Source organism: Puma concolor, chromosome D1, assembly GCF_028749965.1.
Source record: "Puma concolor isolate L17-30 chromosome D1, mPumCon1.1.hap2, whole genome shotgun sequence".
NCBI classification, from domain to species: Eukaryota; Metazoa; Chordata; class Mammalia; order Carnivora; family Felidae; genus Puma; species Puma concolor.
In genome coordinates, this window is record NC_141676.1 from 92,429,486 (window position 1) to 92,446,229 (window position 16,744).

The following is a 16,744-nucleotide window of genomic DNA, read 5'->3' on the forward strand; positions in this document are numbered from 1 at the left end:
AAAGTGATTTAAGAAAAAAAATAGAAATCTAAATAGTTGTGTGAATATAACAGAGATTTAATTACTACTAAAATTTTGATTGCAAAACAACTTCCTGACTCAAATAGTTTTATCTGTGAATTCTAACCAAAGTTTAAATAGGAAAAACTTCTATATTATACACCTGAAACTAATACTACACTTATGTCAATAACTGGTATTTAAATAAAAGTTTAAAAAATTAATGAGAAAAACCTCAACTTTAGATAAAACGTATACTAGCTCAAAGACTAGAAAAAGAATGCTTTCTAAAAGGAGGTGAGCATTATTGTGATTTCAAAACACAATGAAGGCAGTTAATAAAAGGAAAATTAAAGGTCATTCTTACCTATAAATAGAGATACAAAAATTCTAATGAAATAAATTTATCAAACCAAGTTCTGTGATAATGTGAATTATATATATATATATATATAGTTATATAGTTATATAGCTATATTTGGATTATATATCTAGTGGATTATATATCTAGATACACATATCTATGTTGGGTTTATTCCAGAAAAACAAGATTGTTGTATCTTTAGAAAAAGTAATTCACTATTTAAATAGATGAATGATGAGCAAACTGATTCCTATACGGTCCATATGGTAAATACTTCAGATTTTATGAGCCATATGGACTCTGTTTCAACTATTACCACTATAGTTGCCATTGCATGAAAGCAGCCACAGACAGGAAGTAAATGATTGGGTGTGTCTGTCTTCCAATGTAATGTTATTTACAAAAACAAGCAGTGGGGGGCGCCTGGGTGGCTCAGTCGGTTGAACATCCGACTCCAGCTCAGGTCACAATCTCGCGATCGGCGAGTTCGAGCCCCGCGTCCGGCTCTGGGCTGATGGCTCAAAGCCTGGAGCCTGCTTCCGATTCTGTGTCTCCCTCTCTCTCTGCCCCTCCCCCGTTCATGCTGTGTCTCTCTCTGTCTCAAAAATAAATAAACGTTAAAAAAAAAAACAAAAAAAAAAACAAGCAGTGGGGCAGATTTGGCCTGTGGACTGTAGTTTGCTTACTCCAATAATAAGTTGAAGAAAGTAAACCAACTTATTATCATTCTAATAGATGCAGATAAAGGGTTTGATAAAGTTCAAGTGTGAAACTATTAGCAATAAGGCAGGGCTCCCAGAGTGGCAGAATAAGGTACTTGGCAGACTCTCTCCCCAGCCCAAAATTAATTAATTAATTAACTAAACTAACCAGTGAAAATTACCAAACAAGCAAACAAAACAATTTTTTAAAAAATCTCTGGAATTGTCTTAAGAGCAGCATGTAACAAATAGAAAAATATTCATTCAAGAAAATCTACTAAATTTCATTAAGAATAGTGTTAGTCATTTGAGTCCTGACCTACTTTTTTACCCCCATCTCCCGTCTATAGTATGGAAGCTCTACCTTGGGTGTCCTACTTCAGGCATTGTGGCCAAGAAGATGAGGGCTCTCTCTACCACCATCTCCCAGTCTTGGCCTATGGTTTCACATCAGAAGGGGCAGCTCCCAGTGTTTCCTGTCTCCTTCTCTCCCAGCCTCATGTTGAAGAAGCTCTATGCTGAGTAGTCATAGCAAGAGAGGACCAGTCTCCTTTCCCTCATCAACCCCCTAGTGATAGAAATGAATTTTAAGGTAGGAATTACAGGCCAAGAATACTGAAGTCTAAATCATGTCCACCCCAGTTAGCATATAGGGTGGATGTTTCATGCCGGGAGGGGCAAGCTAAAAAGACCAGGGGCTGTCACAACCCTCTATCAATGCCCATTCACAGAATAGGGGTGTCATTCTGGGGAAAGCAAGTCCATATGCCACCTCTGGTGCTATATCACTGGGATTCTGTGTGTAAGAGAAAGAGGACCATACGATTGAAGAACTCTGCAGTTTTGCCTGAGGGGACTGACTTAATTACAGTATGGAGAACTCTTTGACTAAGAGATTGTAACAACAATGAGGATCTTGGTGGAGAGCATTTAAGAGGAGATTGTTAGCTCCATGATACCAACAAAATGGCAGAGCAACCAGAAGTTTAATAGACTCACAGAAAATGGCAGTCAAGCAGAGCCTTATTAGAACTTTCATTAACTTCAGGATTCAGAAAAGCTGCACCCACTCAGGAAAAATCATAACAGGATATAGGGCAGACGTAAACATCCCTCAAGCCTCACATAGGTATATCAATAGAGAGTAGATGCCTCACATAGGTCTATCAATAGAGAGTAGGGAATTAAACACAAACTCTGACCAAACATTGACTATACAATAAACAATTCTGGGGCGCCTGGGTGGTGCAGTCGGTTAAGCGCCCGACTTCAGCCAGGTCACGATCTCGCGGTCCATGAGTTCGAGCCCCGCATCGGGCTCTGGGCTGATGGCTCGGAGCCTGGAGCCTGTTTCCGATTCTGTGTCTCCCTCTCTCTCTGCCCCTCCCCCGTTCATGCTCTGTCTCTCTCTGTCCCAAAAATAAAATAAACGTTGAAAAAAAATTAAAAAAAAAAAAAAAATTCTGACCCAAGGGAGACTCTTGGGATGCCAGACATAAAGACACAATGGCATTCATCCCTGGCAGTCTGGAAGATTGCGTGAATGTGTAAAATGCCTTTTCAGAAGAGATGATAGAGGAAACCTACAGCCATGAATCCCTGGTTGAACATGTGGCAAAATAATATAAATTTCTTGAACTATGATAGCAGCCAATAAGCCAAACACACATTCACTAATAAGTGGTAGAAATCAACAGTCTAAGTGAGCTTACATACAACCTTTAACAATAAGTGAACCAGAGGCAAACCCTCGAGAGCCAGGCCAAAAGATAGAACAAAGGGGAAAAATTTGACCAAGGATAGTTGAGGCTACATACCATGGGGAAATAGAATCAATAGAAATAGCAGAGCCAAGTCACTAAACAAATTTAAAGAATGGCCAAAAAACAAACAAAAAAAATTAGCAATAATATGCTCAACGAAGGGAGGTAAAAATCAATATGCATATCTGGCATAATACATTATTTCAAATATCCAGTTTCCAAAAAAAAAAAAAAAAACACCAAAAACAAAACAAAACAAAATATGAGACATGCAAAGAAAGAAGAAAGTGTGATACATATGTAGGAGGAAAAGCAAGCAAGAGAAACAGCCTTTAAAGAGACTAAGATGATAGAATTAGCAGGCAGACTTTGAAGTTCCTACTATAAATATGTTAAAAAACTAAAATAAAGGCTTACAGAATCAAAGGAAAGTATAATGACAATAAATCATCAAACAGAACATATAAATAAGGAGATATAAATTATTAAAAAGAATCAGATAGAAATTATGGAGTTGAAAAAGGGCAATGACCGAAATGAGACAATCCACTAGAAAGGTCCAAGAGTAGGGGCGCCTGGGTGGCGCAGTCGGTTAAGCGTCCGACTTCAGCCAGGTCACGATCTTGCGGTCCGTGAGTTCGAGCCCCGCGTCGGGCTCTGGGCTGATGGCTCAGAGCCTGGAGCCTGCTTCCCATTCTGTGTCTCCCTCTCTCTCTGCCCCTTCCCCGTTCATGCTCTGTCTCTCTCTGTCCCAAAAATAAATAAAAAACGTTGAAAAAAAATTAAAAAAAAAAAAAAAAAAAAAGAAAGGTCCAAGAGTAGATTTGAGATGACAGAAAAAAAAGAATCGATGAATGTGGAGGTAGATCAATAGAGATTAGGGAATGTGTAAAACAGAGAGGAAAAGGAATTCAAAAACAGGAAGCAGTCTGATTAAAGAAATCAAAGAATTAAATAATTGGAGAGATATTACATCTTTGTGGATAGGGATACTCAAGATTGTTAAGATGTCAGTTCTTCCCAACTTGATCTACAGATTTAATAAAATCCCAATAAAAACCCACAAAATTGTTTTTATTGACAAACTAATTCTAGAATTTTTATGGGAAGACCCAGAATAATCAACACACTGGAAAAAAAAAAAGAACGAAACTGAAGAAAAATAGCACATTGGGAAGACAGACTATATTTGACTTCAAAACCTACTATAAAACTACAGTAATTAAGACAGTGTTCTACTGGCAAAAGAATACACAAGTAGATCAATAGAACAAAACAGACAATTTAAAAATAGACTCACACAAATGTCGTCAGATGATTTTTGACCATAGTGTAACTAATGGTGATGAAATAACTGGATATCCACATGGAAAATAATGAATCTAGACACATCCTTTACAAAAATCAACCCAAGGACCATAGCCCTAAATGTGAAAATCAAAACTATGAAAAGACTAAAAGATAGCATAGGAAAAAATCTAGATGACCTTGGGTTTGACTATAACTTTTTAGAAGCAAGATCAAAGGCATGATCTGTGAAAGAAATAATGGATAAGCTGGACTTCATTAAAATTAGAAACTTCTGCTCTGTGAAAAACACATCAATAGAATGAGAAGACAAGCTATACATTGGGTGGAAATATCTGCAAAAGAAATATCTGATAAGGACTGTTATCTAGAATATACAAATAACTCTTAAAACAGTGGTAAGAAAATGAACCCTAAGTTAAAAAATGGGCAAAAATTCTGAACAGATACCTCACTAAAGAAGATATATAGATGGCAAATAACATGGAAAGATGCTCACCATCCTATGTCAGTAAGGTAATTGCAAATTAAAACAGTGAGATACCACTACACCCCCAGAATAACTAAAATTCAAACACTGACAACACCAAATGTTGGCAAGGATGTGATGAAACAGGAGCCTTTATTCATTACAGATGGAACTGCAAAATGGTACGAACATTTTGGAAGACCATTTTGCAGTTCTTACAAAACTAGATTTACTCTTACCGTGCAATCCGGCAATCACACTCTTTGGTACTCAATAATCTGAAAACTTATGTTCACACAGAAACCTGTGTGTGGATGTTTATAATAGCTTTATTCATAATTACCCAAACTTGGAAGCAACAAAGTTATCCTGGCAAATTGTGGCATATCCATAGAATGGAATATTATTCAATTTTTAAAAGCAATGAACTATAAAGACATGAGAAAACATGGAAGAACGTCAAATAGATATTACTGAGTTGAAAAAGCCCATCCGAGAAAGCTACACACTGTGTGATTCTAGTTGTATGACATTTTGGAATATGCAAGACTATGGAGACAAGAAAAAGGTCAATAGTTGCCTATGTTTGCAGGAAAAGAAGGGTGAATACGTGGAGCACAGGGGATTTTTAGAACAGTGAAAGTATGATGAATGATACCATAATGATGAATACATGTCATTACATATTTGTCAAAACCCATAGAACATAAAAAAACCAAGAATGAAATTTAATGTGAGTCCTGGATTTTGGGTGGTAATGATTGGTCAATGCTAGTTAATCAGTTGTAACAAATGTACCACCCTGGTGCAGGATAGCGATAGCAGGGAAGGTTGTGTGTATGGGGAGTGGGGCATACTGCAATATTTGTTCAATTTTACTGTGAATCTGAAACTGCTTTCAAAAGCAAAGCTTATATTTTAAAAAATGAAAGAGGCTCATTAAAAGGTGAGACACAACTAAGTGAATTAGTATACACATAGTAGGAGTGTCACTAGTAAAGGAGAGACAGAAAAATAGTTCAAGAAGAAGAGACTAAAAGCTTTCCATATTGGAGATTCACATCCATACATTCACATTACGGTCAAATGTTGAAAGATAAAGAGACTATCATGAAAGATACAAAAGAACAATGACTCACTATGTATAAGGACGTCAAACAAGATTAAAAGCTAACTTCTCATCAGAAATACATTAGACTAGAAGATAAAAGTGCAGAACCTAAAAACCTATCACTCAAGAATCTTATATCCAGCAAAACTATCTTTTAAAAAATGAATGCAAAATAGAGACATTCCCAAATAAACTGAAACCAAAAGAATTCATTGGTAGCAGATGTTCCTTTCAAAAACTACGAAGGAAATGCTTCAAACTGAAAGAAAATGATACATTGCGTAACAGTAATTAATTCAAATCTAACTGACAAAACAAAAAGTGCCAGTGAAGGCGATTACGTAAATAATTACAAAAGACAATATAATTGCTTAATTCTCCTTTATACCCCTGACTGATTCTTATTTTATTTTTGAATGTTTATTTATGTATTTTTGAGGGTGGGGGTGGAAGAGCAGAGAGAAAAAGAGAGAGAGAATTTCAAGTGGGCTCCTCACATCAGCACAGAGACTGATGTGGGGCTTGAATTCACAAATCATGAGATCAAGTCCTGAAATCAAGACTCAGAGGCTTAACTGAGCCATCCAGGCACCCCTACACCCCTGACTGATTAAAACAAAACAAAACAAAACAAAACAGTATATTGTTTTCTTTTGTTGGGTCTACAATATATGAAAACGTAATGTGTTTGACAATAACAGCACCAAGGAGGTGGTGGGAACAAGGCTGTATTGGAGAAAGGAAATCTTCAGGAAGAAATGAAGAGAATCAAAAAGGATAAATCAACAATAGAACAAATTATGTGAATTTATACTTGCTGTCTTTTCTTTGCTCAGCCTTTTAAAAAAAAAAGTTTATTTTTGAGAGAGAGAGAGAGGGAGAGAGAGAGGGGGGAAGAGGAAGAAAGAGAGAGAGACACAGAGTCCAAAGCAGGCTTCAGGCTCTGAGCTGTCAGCACAGAGCCTGATGAGGTTTGAAAACATGAACCGGGAGATCATGACCTGAGCCGAAGTTGGATGCTTAACAACTGAGCCACCCAGCTGCCGCTTTGCTTGGCCTTTTAAAAAGACATTAGATTATACTAAGCAATAATTATAAGAAAGTATTATTGTGTTAGTAACATACATTGACTTAACATGTATAACAGTAATAGCCCAAAAAAGATTGAGGAAGCAATGGCACTATGTGGAGGTAGAATTTCTATATGTCACTGGAACTAAGTTTGAATCGGAAATAGAATATGATCAATTAAGATGTGTTTGTAAATTTTAAAGGGATTTCTAAGAAAACAACTCCAAAATAATTTAAAAATCATTACAAGAATTAAAGTTGTCACTCTACAAAACACCCAATTAATATAAAATAAGACAACAAAAGAGGAACGGATAAACAAAACACACATTACACATATAGAAAACAAAAATTACACATTACACATATAGAAAAAGGAATTACACATTACACATATAGAAAACAAAAATTAAAATGGCTGATTCTCTCTCTTTCTCTCTCAAAATAAATAAAATTTGAAAAAGTAAAATAAAAATGTCTTGAGATGGGAGGAAAAATCACAACATATCAAAATGTATGGAGCACTGCAAAAGCAGTGGTCCCAGGGGAATATATAGCTGTCAATACCTATATGAAACAGACTAGAGAGCACAGAAATAGATGTGCGTAAATATAGTCAACTGATCTTTGATAAAGCAGCAAAGGAAACAAGTTATAGCAACGGTAGTCCCTTCAACAAATAATCTGGAATAATTGGACATCCACTTGCAAACAAAAATAAATCTAAACCCCGACCTGACCCCTTCACAGAAATTACCTCAAAATGGGTCAGACACCTATATGTAAAACACAAAAGTATGAACCTCCAGAAGGCAACATAGGGAGAAAACCTACGTGATTTGGGTACGCCAATGTCTTTTTAAACACAGCACCAAAAGTCTGCTCCATGGAAGAAGTAATTAATGTGCTGGACTTCATTAAAATTAGAACAAAACAAAACAAAACTTCTGCTCTGTAAATAATAATGTCAAGAGAATGGGATGACCAGCCACAGAATGAAAGAAAATATTTGCCAAAGGCACATCTGATACAGGATTGCTGTCTATCCATGTACCTACATGTCTGTCTATCTGTCTGTCTATCTATCTATCTACCTATCCACTTAAAACTCAACAATAAGAAAACAAAAAAAACCCAACTAAAAAACGGACCTAGGACCTTAAGAGATACCACACCAAAGAGAAATATGTTGGAAAATAAGCATATGATAATATATAATCCAAAAATGTAACACAGGAAGCCTATTAGGAAGGGAGAAATCACAATCTTTTGTAGTCTTATTTTGGACATGACCGTCCATCAAATTTAGCATATTCTATTGGTTGGAAGCAGGTCACTACTCCGGCCCACACTCCAGAGCAGTGGATTACATGGAGGTGTGACTTCAAAGAAATGGGAATCATTGTGGCCATCTTAGAAGTCTGCTTACTACAGAAAAGCTTTACTTCTAAGATCATGGTGATGACTTATATTTAACATTTTACTGGAGGTGTTAGCAATCACGACATTTCACACACACGCACACTACAAAGTGATATAGGGATGGACCGGGAAGAACAAATCTCTCATTATTTGCGAGTAAAATAAACGTGTACATAGAAAATGCATAGGTATCTACAGAAAAGTATGATGAAGAAGCAAAATAAAACTGCTGAATTTAAAATTAGTGTGAAGAAATACAATGCATTTCTATGTAAGAGTTTGAAGATGAACTTAAAAGGATCTTAAAGGAACCGAAAAAAAAAAAAAAAAAAGGTGAAGTACTTAGGCATACATCTATGTGGAGAAAATTCTACGGACACAATTACAGAACTTTATAAGAAATGTTAAAGGAAACCTAAGTGAATGAAGAAATAGGCATTGCTCAAGATCAGTATTTGAAAGTGGCCACTTTTCCAGCCTTCAATCATCAATCCCTTTTCTCCTTTTTTACCAATATAGAACACATAGCTCTACTAGATATGAAGTCTTATTCTGTAGCTGTATAACTGAGATAGCAGAGTACTGGAGGAAAAGTAGACAGAGCAGAACAGAAAGACCAGAAACGGATCCAGGTTTACAAAAACAGCTGACAGAGTTGGCACTTTAGATCATTAGAAAAGATACACTTTCCATCCATGTTCTGAAACAATTGAGTATCCGTATCAAAAAAAAAAAAAAAAAAAAGGGGGGGGGAAGGAGAAAGAAATTGAAGCCCTACCTCACCCACAGTTCCAGGTGGATTTAAAAATACAAAAATTAAAAAAAAACAAACAAACATAGTTCTCTTAAATGGTGATATTGAAGATCTTCATTATTTCAAGATGCTAAAGAATTTATTTATTAAAGAAGAAACAGGGGTGCGTGGGTGGCTCAATCGGTTTAGCATCCGACTTCAGCTCGGGTCATGATCTCCTCGTTCCTGAGTTCAAGCCCCTGACAGCTCAGAGTCTGGTGCCTGTTTCAGATTCTGTGTCTCCCTCGTGCCCTGTCTCCCTCTGTCAAAAATAATAAAATAAACATTAAAAAATTAAAAAAAAAAAAGAAACAGCAGCAAGGACAAATCACATTGTGTGAAAGGCTTCTGTTCATCAAAGGACAGCATAAAGTGGAAAAAACAATACACAACATAGCGGAATACCTTTGCGATTCAAACAGCTGACAAATGGTGTGTATACGGAATAAAGGAAAAAATACAAAGTTCCACCAAGTGAAATAAGCAAAAGATGTGAACAGGCACTTCACACAAGCAGAAATCCAAGCGAGCAACAAATCTATGAAAAAATGTCCAATCTCATTAGTAACGGAGAAATGCACCTTAAAACCACAATGGGATATCAAGAAATTGCCAAAAACTGCAACATGTTATGATGCCATGGACTCCGTGAGAGAAGCTAGACTCAAAAGAATGCATATCATATGATTCCAATCATACGGCGTGTAAAAGCAAGTCACAGATATATAGATGGAGATATCTATGTACGCTTCTTAAGTGAGGCAAACACAGGCGTGTTGGTTGGCAAACTCAGGAGCTTCTGGGATGAAATCCGAAATGTGTCCCCTTCCATAGAGGGCAAGGAGAAGCCAAAAAAGAGAGGCAGGCCACTCCAGATTAGTATGTGGCAGATTTAATAAACAAAGGAACTTACGAGGCTTGTCTTGGGTGTTGGCAAGACCAGGGAATTTCTGCACCAGCTGCCAAATCTGGCAAATCTATGCAGAAGCTTTAACTGGGTTCAGTAGTTTTTCAGTCTACGTGATCTCGACAACATATTGCTTGAAAACGGCTCCAGCTGTGGGAACCGTGGGCAGAGTGCAGTTTTCAAGGACAGGGGACAGGGTGAGGAACCTCTGATTGCCTGGGTCTAGCTCATGGGTCAGCTGGCAGTTGTGTCCTCATGAAAACCTTGTCCAAGACGCCACTCCTCACCAAGGGCTCTTATAATCGTACACACACCCCTCTTCTTCAGTGTGCTCTGAGTGGACAGCAAAAGGGTCCATTGGCATGTAAGTGGCTCATTTGGTGGCTATCTGGCCATCCTGCTGGGCCCTTCCATTGCAAATTCTGGTAGATGCGTGTTGGTGCTCTCAGCAGCATAGCCCATTGACCCACAGAGAGAGTCAGAGCAATGGCTGTGTCCCTACACTTACATACCTTTATGGTGCTGGGGGTCTCAACAGGGGTCCCCAGTCTGGCATGTGGGGAACAGGCCCTGCTCGTTGATCATTCAAATGTATTAAAGTCCAGATCGTACCTTAGTCTGGTTGGCCAAGGTGATTTTACGTGTTAATAATTTAATCTGCTGGTTTAATATTCCATTTTTCCTCTCTATGAACCCAGCTGCTGATAGGTTATAAAGGAGAGGAGATCTCCATTCAATGCCACATTCTTTTGCCTAGTCTTGCACATCATGACCTTTGAAATGAGGTCTACAATTACTGTCTATTCAGCAAAGGTATCTGTACATGGTATTCACCTTCCCAATCCCCTAATTGTGGCAGCTCGTTTGTGCAGGGAAAGGACAAAGGAAAGCTTGGATTAAGTCAGACTTCTTGTCCACACAAACCATAGTTAGAACACTCACTGGGAGAGAGGGGACAAATATAATCAACTTGCCAATTTCTCATTGCTTAGGAACTCCAGTGGATGGTCCCAGACTCCTTCGGCAGTTGCCTTGGGTGTTGTTTGGAATGCATAGGACACGCTGTTACTTCATTAACCAAGTCACTGTATTTTAAGGTCAACCCAGCATCCTTGGCAATAAGCCATCCCATCCAGGCATGATGGTGGCTACTCTTTCTACGCAGCCAATCTGCTGTATCTCCTGAACAGTCAGTTGCCAGCAGTTCTACCTGAGCTAGGGCATCAGTGTCTTAATTGCTAGGGGGTGTCGGTCTCCTATGAGCCGGGATATGGAAGACAGTGAGGACTGCCTCAGGTTCTTACAGCTAAACCCAAATGTCTTGCTACAGATCCTGACTCCACAAGGGCTTATTCAGGATCATTCACCCCTCAGCTTTCCACTGTCCAAGACGTAGGTTTAATCCCTTTAGAACAGCCCAACTGTCAGTGCAAAGGGATAACAGCCAGGGCTCATGAGTGATCACCAGACAAACTGCCCTAAGCTTTGTCCACTGGCCATCGTGGTTTATTCCTATTTCCCTCCAGATGGTATCAGTGTTGAGCTGAATAGAGACTGTGATCAGTGAGGGCAAGTTGTCCCTGATTAGACCCATCTGGATCCCAGGCATCGGCTGGGATTTCCCTCACTCCCTCTCTACAGGGTACAGGGGCCACCACAGAAAAAGGGGTGGGGGGTATTTGGAGGATCTACATACCCTACAGGGCCTAGTAGCACCCACATTTCTACAGACAGTGAGTTGGCAGACAGAGTTGTCCTCTGAGGCAAACAGACCTGCTGTGTTGGTCAAAGTGGGAGTTTGAATGATGGCAAAGGCTGGTTGCTGCACCATGTTCTCAGCTTACCCTTTGATAGGAAGGGAAGTTCTTACCATGATGTGGGGATCTCTACACGGAGGAGCACTGTGTATACTGCCAGGAGCTGTTGCTCTGTGGGGATATGTTGGGTTTCTGCCCTCTTTCTGGAGCTGAGACCCAAATCCTAGGGGTACACTGCTCACGTTGTCTCTGCCACAGCGCCCAGCTCATACCTTCCAGAGTCATAGATGCATCTAACTCAAATGATAGTCCTATTTGGGAAATGCCTAGAACTTCAATCTTCCTCATTACTAGTTTAGCCTTCTCAAGGCAGCTGGCTGCTCCGATCCCCAGTCCCACATGCACCCTTTCTTTACCAGGTGGCATAAGGAACAAAGGTGCTAGGTCAGGTGGGGAATAAAAGTCCTCCAGACGCCCCACATCCCTGAAAGGCTTGTACCTCTTTCGTGCTCTTTGTGGTTAACTAGGGTTGCACCTTTTCTATCATAGTTTCTGTGACAATGAGCAGCTAACCCAACCATTTGGCTGATAAAACCTTTACTACTGTGCCTCGGCCTTAAATTTCTGTGGGTTCACTGGCCAACCTCTCCCTTACAGAAGATCCCAGCAAGTCTGAAGAGTATCTTGCAGTGGAGACAAGTCTTCACACGTTAAAATTGTATCATTAGTGTAATGGGCCTGTTTTACTGGTATGGATGGAGAAGGAGATCAGGCTACCATCCCACAACATATTGTAGGAGTGTGCTGGTCGCTTTGGGGAAGCATTTGAAAGTTCCGTTGTGGCTTCCCCCATAGGAAGGAAAAGTGATCTTGTGACTCAGCAGCCAGGAGGTATACTGGAAAAGGCATTTGTTAAGTTCCACATGGCATGGAACAATCCTAGGACGCGTACAGGGATTCCTAGGAGTCACAGGGATGGTAGGCTTACTGGTTCCCATAGGCACTGGTTTGATTACCTTAGCCTAGAAGCAGAATTCACTGATAGAAGTTTGCCAAGTTTGGGGTGACTGAGTGGTTTAGTAGGTTAAGCATCAGACTCTTGATTTTGGCTCAGATCACAATCTCATGGTCTGGGAGATCAAGCCCCACATCGGGCTCTGCGCTGACAGCGTGGGACCTGCTCGGGATTCTTTCTCTCCCTCTCTCTCTGTGCTTCTGTCTCTCTCTCTCTCAAAATAAATAAATAAACATTAAAAAAAAAAAGAAGTTTGCCAAGTTTGACATTGTAGAATATTAATGCCCAATATGTTCTCTGGTATCTGAGACATAAGAACCTCATCTTCTCTGGATGGGTCCCCAATTTTCAGTGTCAAAGGGAACTTCGTGACCATAACTGCTTGCTCTCCATCACCATTGATGGAACTGAGGGGACCAGACGACTTCTGAGGGTTACCATGTAGTAGAGTACATTGGGCTCCAGCATCAATCAAAGCTATCACTTTTGTTTATTTCTAGAGGACCGGTGAATAGTGAGCTCAACATGGGGACTGGATCATCTCCGACAGTCTTCACCTGCATCCAAACCAGCAGGGCAGGGAGCACCCACTCTGGATAAGACTATCCTTGAGGCCTCTGCTGGAGAAGATGAGGCATTAGGAATGGTAGGGGGAGATGGGGCAGGTCTGAACTATTGTTAAGATTCTAAGGCTGTCCACAGGCTGACCAATCCAGTGTTGAGTCACTAGTCTATTTTGTTCAGGTGAGGTTCTGGCAGCAAAACGGTCAAACCACATTTGCTTTTGGATTACCTTTAGAGCCAACTGGGAGAGCCTTCTGACTTTCAGAGCATCCTCTCTGTCTCAGGTCTCTCCCACAGCTTGCACCTCTTCCCCACATTTGTCAGTTTCCCCCAGATCAGCAACGGATCAGCATCATGAATGTCTTGCCCCATGACTGGGTTCAGCATAGATATCAGTGCCCCATACCAGGTGCTGGGGGTGGCTGGGGAAGCTCAGCTTTCATTCCTGCAGTATTGAAGGTGGCCTGATCAAGACCTTCAGGGCAGGGGCATAGATCATCTCATCTTGACCCAGTGAGGGGCGTAGAATGAGAGGATCTCAAGAGTTTGTTGTGTCTCCTCTGTAGATTTACAGGGTACCCTTGCTCATTGGGTCAAGCCTCCCTGCAGATTAGGATAATCCAATCTATAAGGGACTACCTTGAACCTCCCGAATGCCATGCAGGGGCTGCCAGAGGGCGGGCTGTGTGGTGATGGTCTTCATTTTCTGTGCCTTCTGCCCCGAGAAATGCTATCTCCCCATGTTTCCCTTAGCCATACTAACCATGCCTGGGTAATTTTCCTGGACTTTTGCTAGAACTTGGGAAGCCATATCAACAAGGTCAGTTGGGGGTATATTCCCTCATCATGAACATCTCCTGAACCAGGGACTGCCCCTCTGGCTGGCATTGCTATTGTACTTTTGCTTTCCTTTGTATGAGGGGTTACACAGCCTGGGGTATTTCATCCACTTCACAGTCAGTCACCCCACCAGGCAAGTGGACACCTGCACGTCCTTCTCTACCTCTAGCTCTTCTTCCACCTTTCAAACTCAAGTTTCAGCCTCCAGTTGGGTATCGGCGGCCAGCCAGATTCCCAACTGAGTAACCAGGTGTTCCACTCCTCCACCGAAGTGTGCTCTGTGCAGTTCCTCAAATAAAGTAGCTTTTGTTCTCTCATGGTGGTCCACCAACATCTAACATACGGTCCCACCCCTCCCCACCTAGAGGCTGCTGGCCAACCCAGGGTTGCCCCTGTGGATGCCTCTTTCCCAAGACCCATTTCTCTGATCTCATAGCAGGCTCACCAACTGCTGGTTGACAACCTAGGGAACTTTCCAGGGTGAAATCTGAAACTGGCCCCCATACACAGATGGCAACGGGAGACCAAAGGATGAGGCAGGTCACCCCAGATTGGTAGGCGACAGGTTTAATAAGCAAGAGAACTTACATTTGAGGCTTGCCTTGGGCGGTAGCAAGAGAAACAGATCTCCGCACCCACCTGAAAAACCTTATTTTTATTATTTTTTTTTAAATTTCTAATGTTTTTTTTTTTTTTTTTTTTTATTACTTTATTTTTGAGAAAGAAAGAGTGACAGAGCAGGGGAGGGGCAGAAAGAGAGGGAGGCATAGAATCTAGGCAGGCTCCGGCCTCTGAGCTGGCAGCACAGAGCCCAACATGGGGCTCGAACCCATGGACCAAGAGATCGTGACCTGAGCAGAAGTCAGACGCTTAACCAACTGAGCCACCCGGGCGCCCCCACCTGACAAATCTTAAAAGTTTATATAGAGGCCTTAACTGGGTTCAGTCATGCATTCATTCAGTCCAGAGCGTCTCAACACCTTGCTCTCTCAAGGCTGCATCCTCGCAAATAGCTCTGGCCGTGCAAACAGTAGGCAGAGCATACATTCCAAGGTGTTGGGGAGTAAGAAACCTCCAAATGCCCTTGCTCCAGCTTATGGGTCAACCAACAGTGACAGCTTCCAGATGACCTCCTCCAACAACATTTTTAAAAAACAGCAGAAAATAAATTATCAGTAAATCCAGGAGAGTAGAGAAATAGGATTGTGTTCATAGAAGAGAGTATAGTGGAAAGGTGTTAGTGATGTTCTATTTTTATTTATTTCTCTGTTCAAGAAATAAAGGTAGATATTACTTTTATAATTATGTGTGAAAACATAAATATATAAATATGCTTTTTTTGCTTTTTTTTTGCTGAACTTGTGTTATATGATACCATAAAAGGAAAAACATAGTTAGAGACACAAAATTTGCTTCTTGTTAGGATAAAGAGGGTATAGTATGGGGTGGGGAGGGAAGACCAGTGGCTTCAAAGGTATTAGCAGTTCATACTTTTTAAGGTAATGTTGGTTATACGTTCGTTCATTTTTATATAATTAATACTCTATCATGCACTTTTATATCTAGGAATTACTTTATAATTGAAAAAGCATTAAAGATTCTAGCCTAGAAAAATAAAGTGCATAGCAGACTCTCTGGCATAGAATAGCTACTCAAAAATTATTAGCTGTTATTATAAATTTTAAGTTAAAAATGCCACGCATCTCTAAATAAGGGGTCAGTGAACTATTGGGCCTTGCAGGCCCAAAATGGCCCCCCACTTGCTGAGAATGACCATAAACTAAGAATGATTTTACAACTTAAAGTGGCTGGGGGAAGGGAAACCAAAAGAATAATACGTTGTGACATGTGAAAATTATCTGAAATTCGCCTCTCAAAGACTATATGTAAAGTTTTATTGTAACAGAGGCACACACAGTTAATTACGTATTGTCCCTGTCTGCTTTCTCTAAAATGGCAGTCTTGTGCGGTAGTGACAGAGACCATATGGCCCACAAAGCCGAAAATATTTACAACCTAACCTTTTACAGACAGTTTGTCGGCTGTGCTCCGAAATGCGTTTACCTTTCCTTTCTCAAGGCCAAGATGCCCTCTGCTTTTGGAAGCCTGATGTGGCGAGTGGCTCCCCCTTGGCTCAGCTGCCTGAGGAAGATCCCACCCGAGTTCTGCAAATGGCGAGCCGGGGGGGGGGGGGGGGGGGGGGGAGGGCCTTTCTGAAAGCTCACGAAACTCTGCTTTCTCCTGGCTGTGCTGCTTTGTGGAGACTGGGGCCAAAGTGAGAAGGAAAGGAAAGGCAGGGCTTCTAGGTTTGAATTCCAACTCGGTGGTTATCAGATACGAAACCATAGGAAATGCATATTCATGTATATGATTTGGGGTTTCTCCTACAAGACAAGACTAAAAACACCCACTTTGAAGAACTGTATGAGAATTAGGGATAATGTATGCAACTATTCTGCAAATAGTAGACATTCAATTAATAGAAGCTATTAGTATTCATAATTGTCAATTCAGATGGTTTCAGGGCCGAGGAAAGAGAAAAATCCAAACTAGCCTCTGTGGTATTGGTGGATTTTAACTTCAAGTCCTTGAAGACCTCAGGTGCCAGGAAATGGCACAAGAGTGTAATTAATTAATTCAAGAAGACAGGGCCGAGAAG

The 16,744-nt window shown here is 40.5% G+C and overlaps 1 non-coding gene across 1 annotated transcript; it reads right to left on the reverse strand.

Annotated features, from left to right (window-relative positions):
- Positions 1 to 14,893: 14,893 nt before the first annotated feature.
- On the reverse strand, positions 14,894 to 14,978 carry TRNAR-UCU (transfer RNA arginine (anticodon UCU)). The gene has a single exon. It is a non-coding gene; the product is annotated as a tRNA-Arg (tRNA).
- Between the last annotated feature and the right edge of the window lie 1,766 nt (positions 14,979 to 16,744).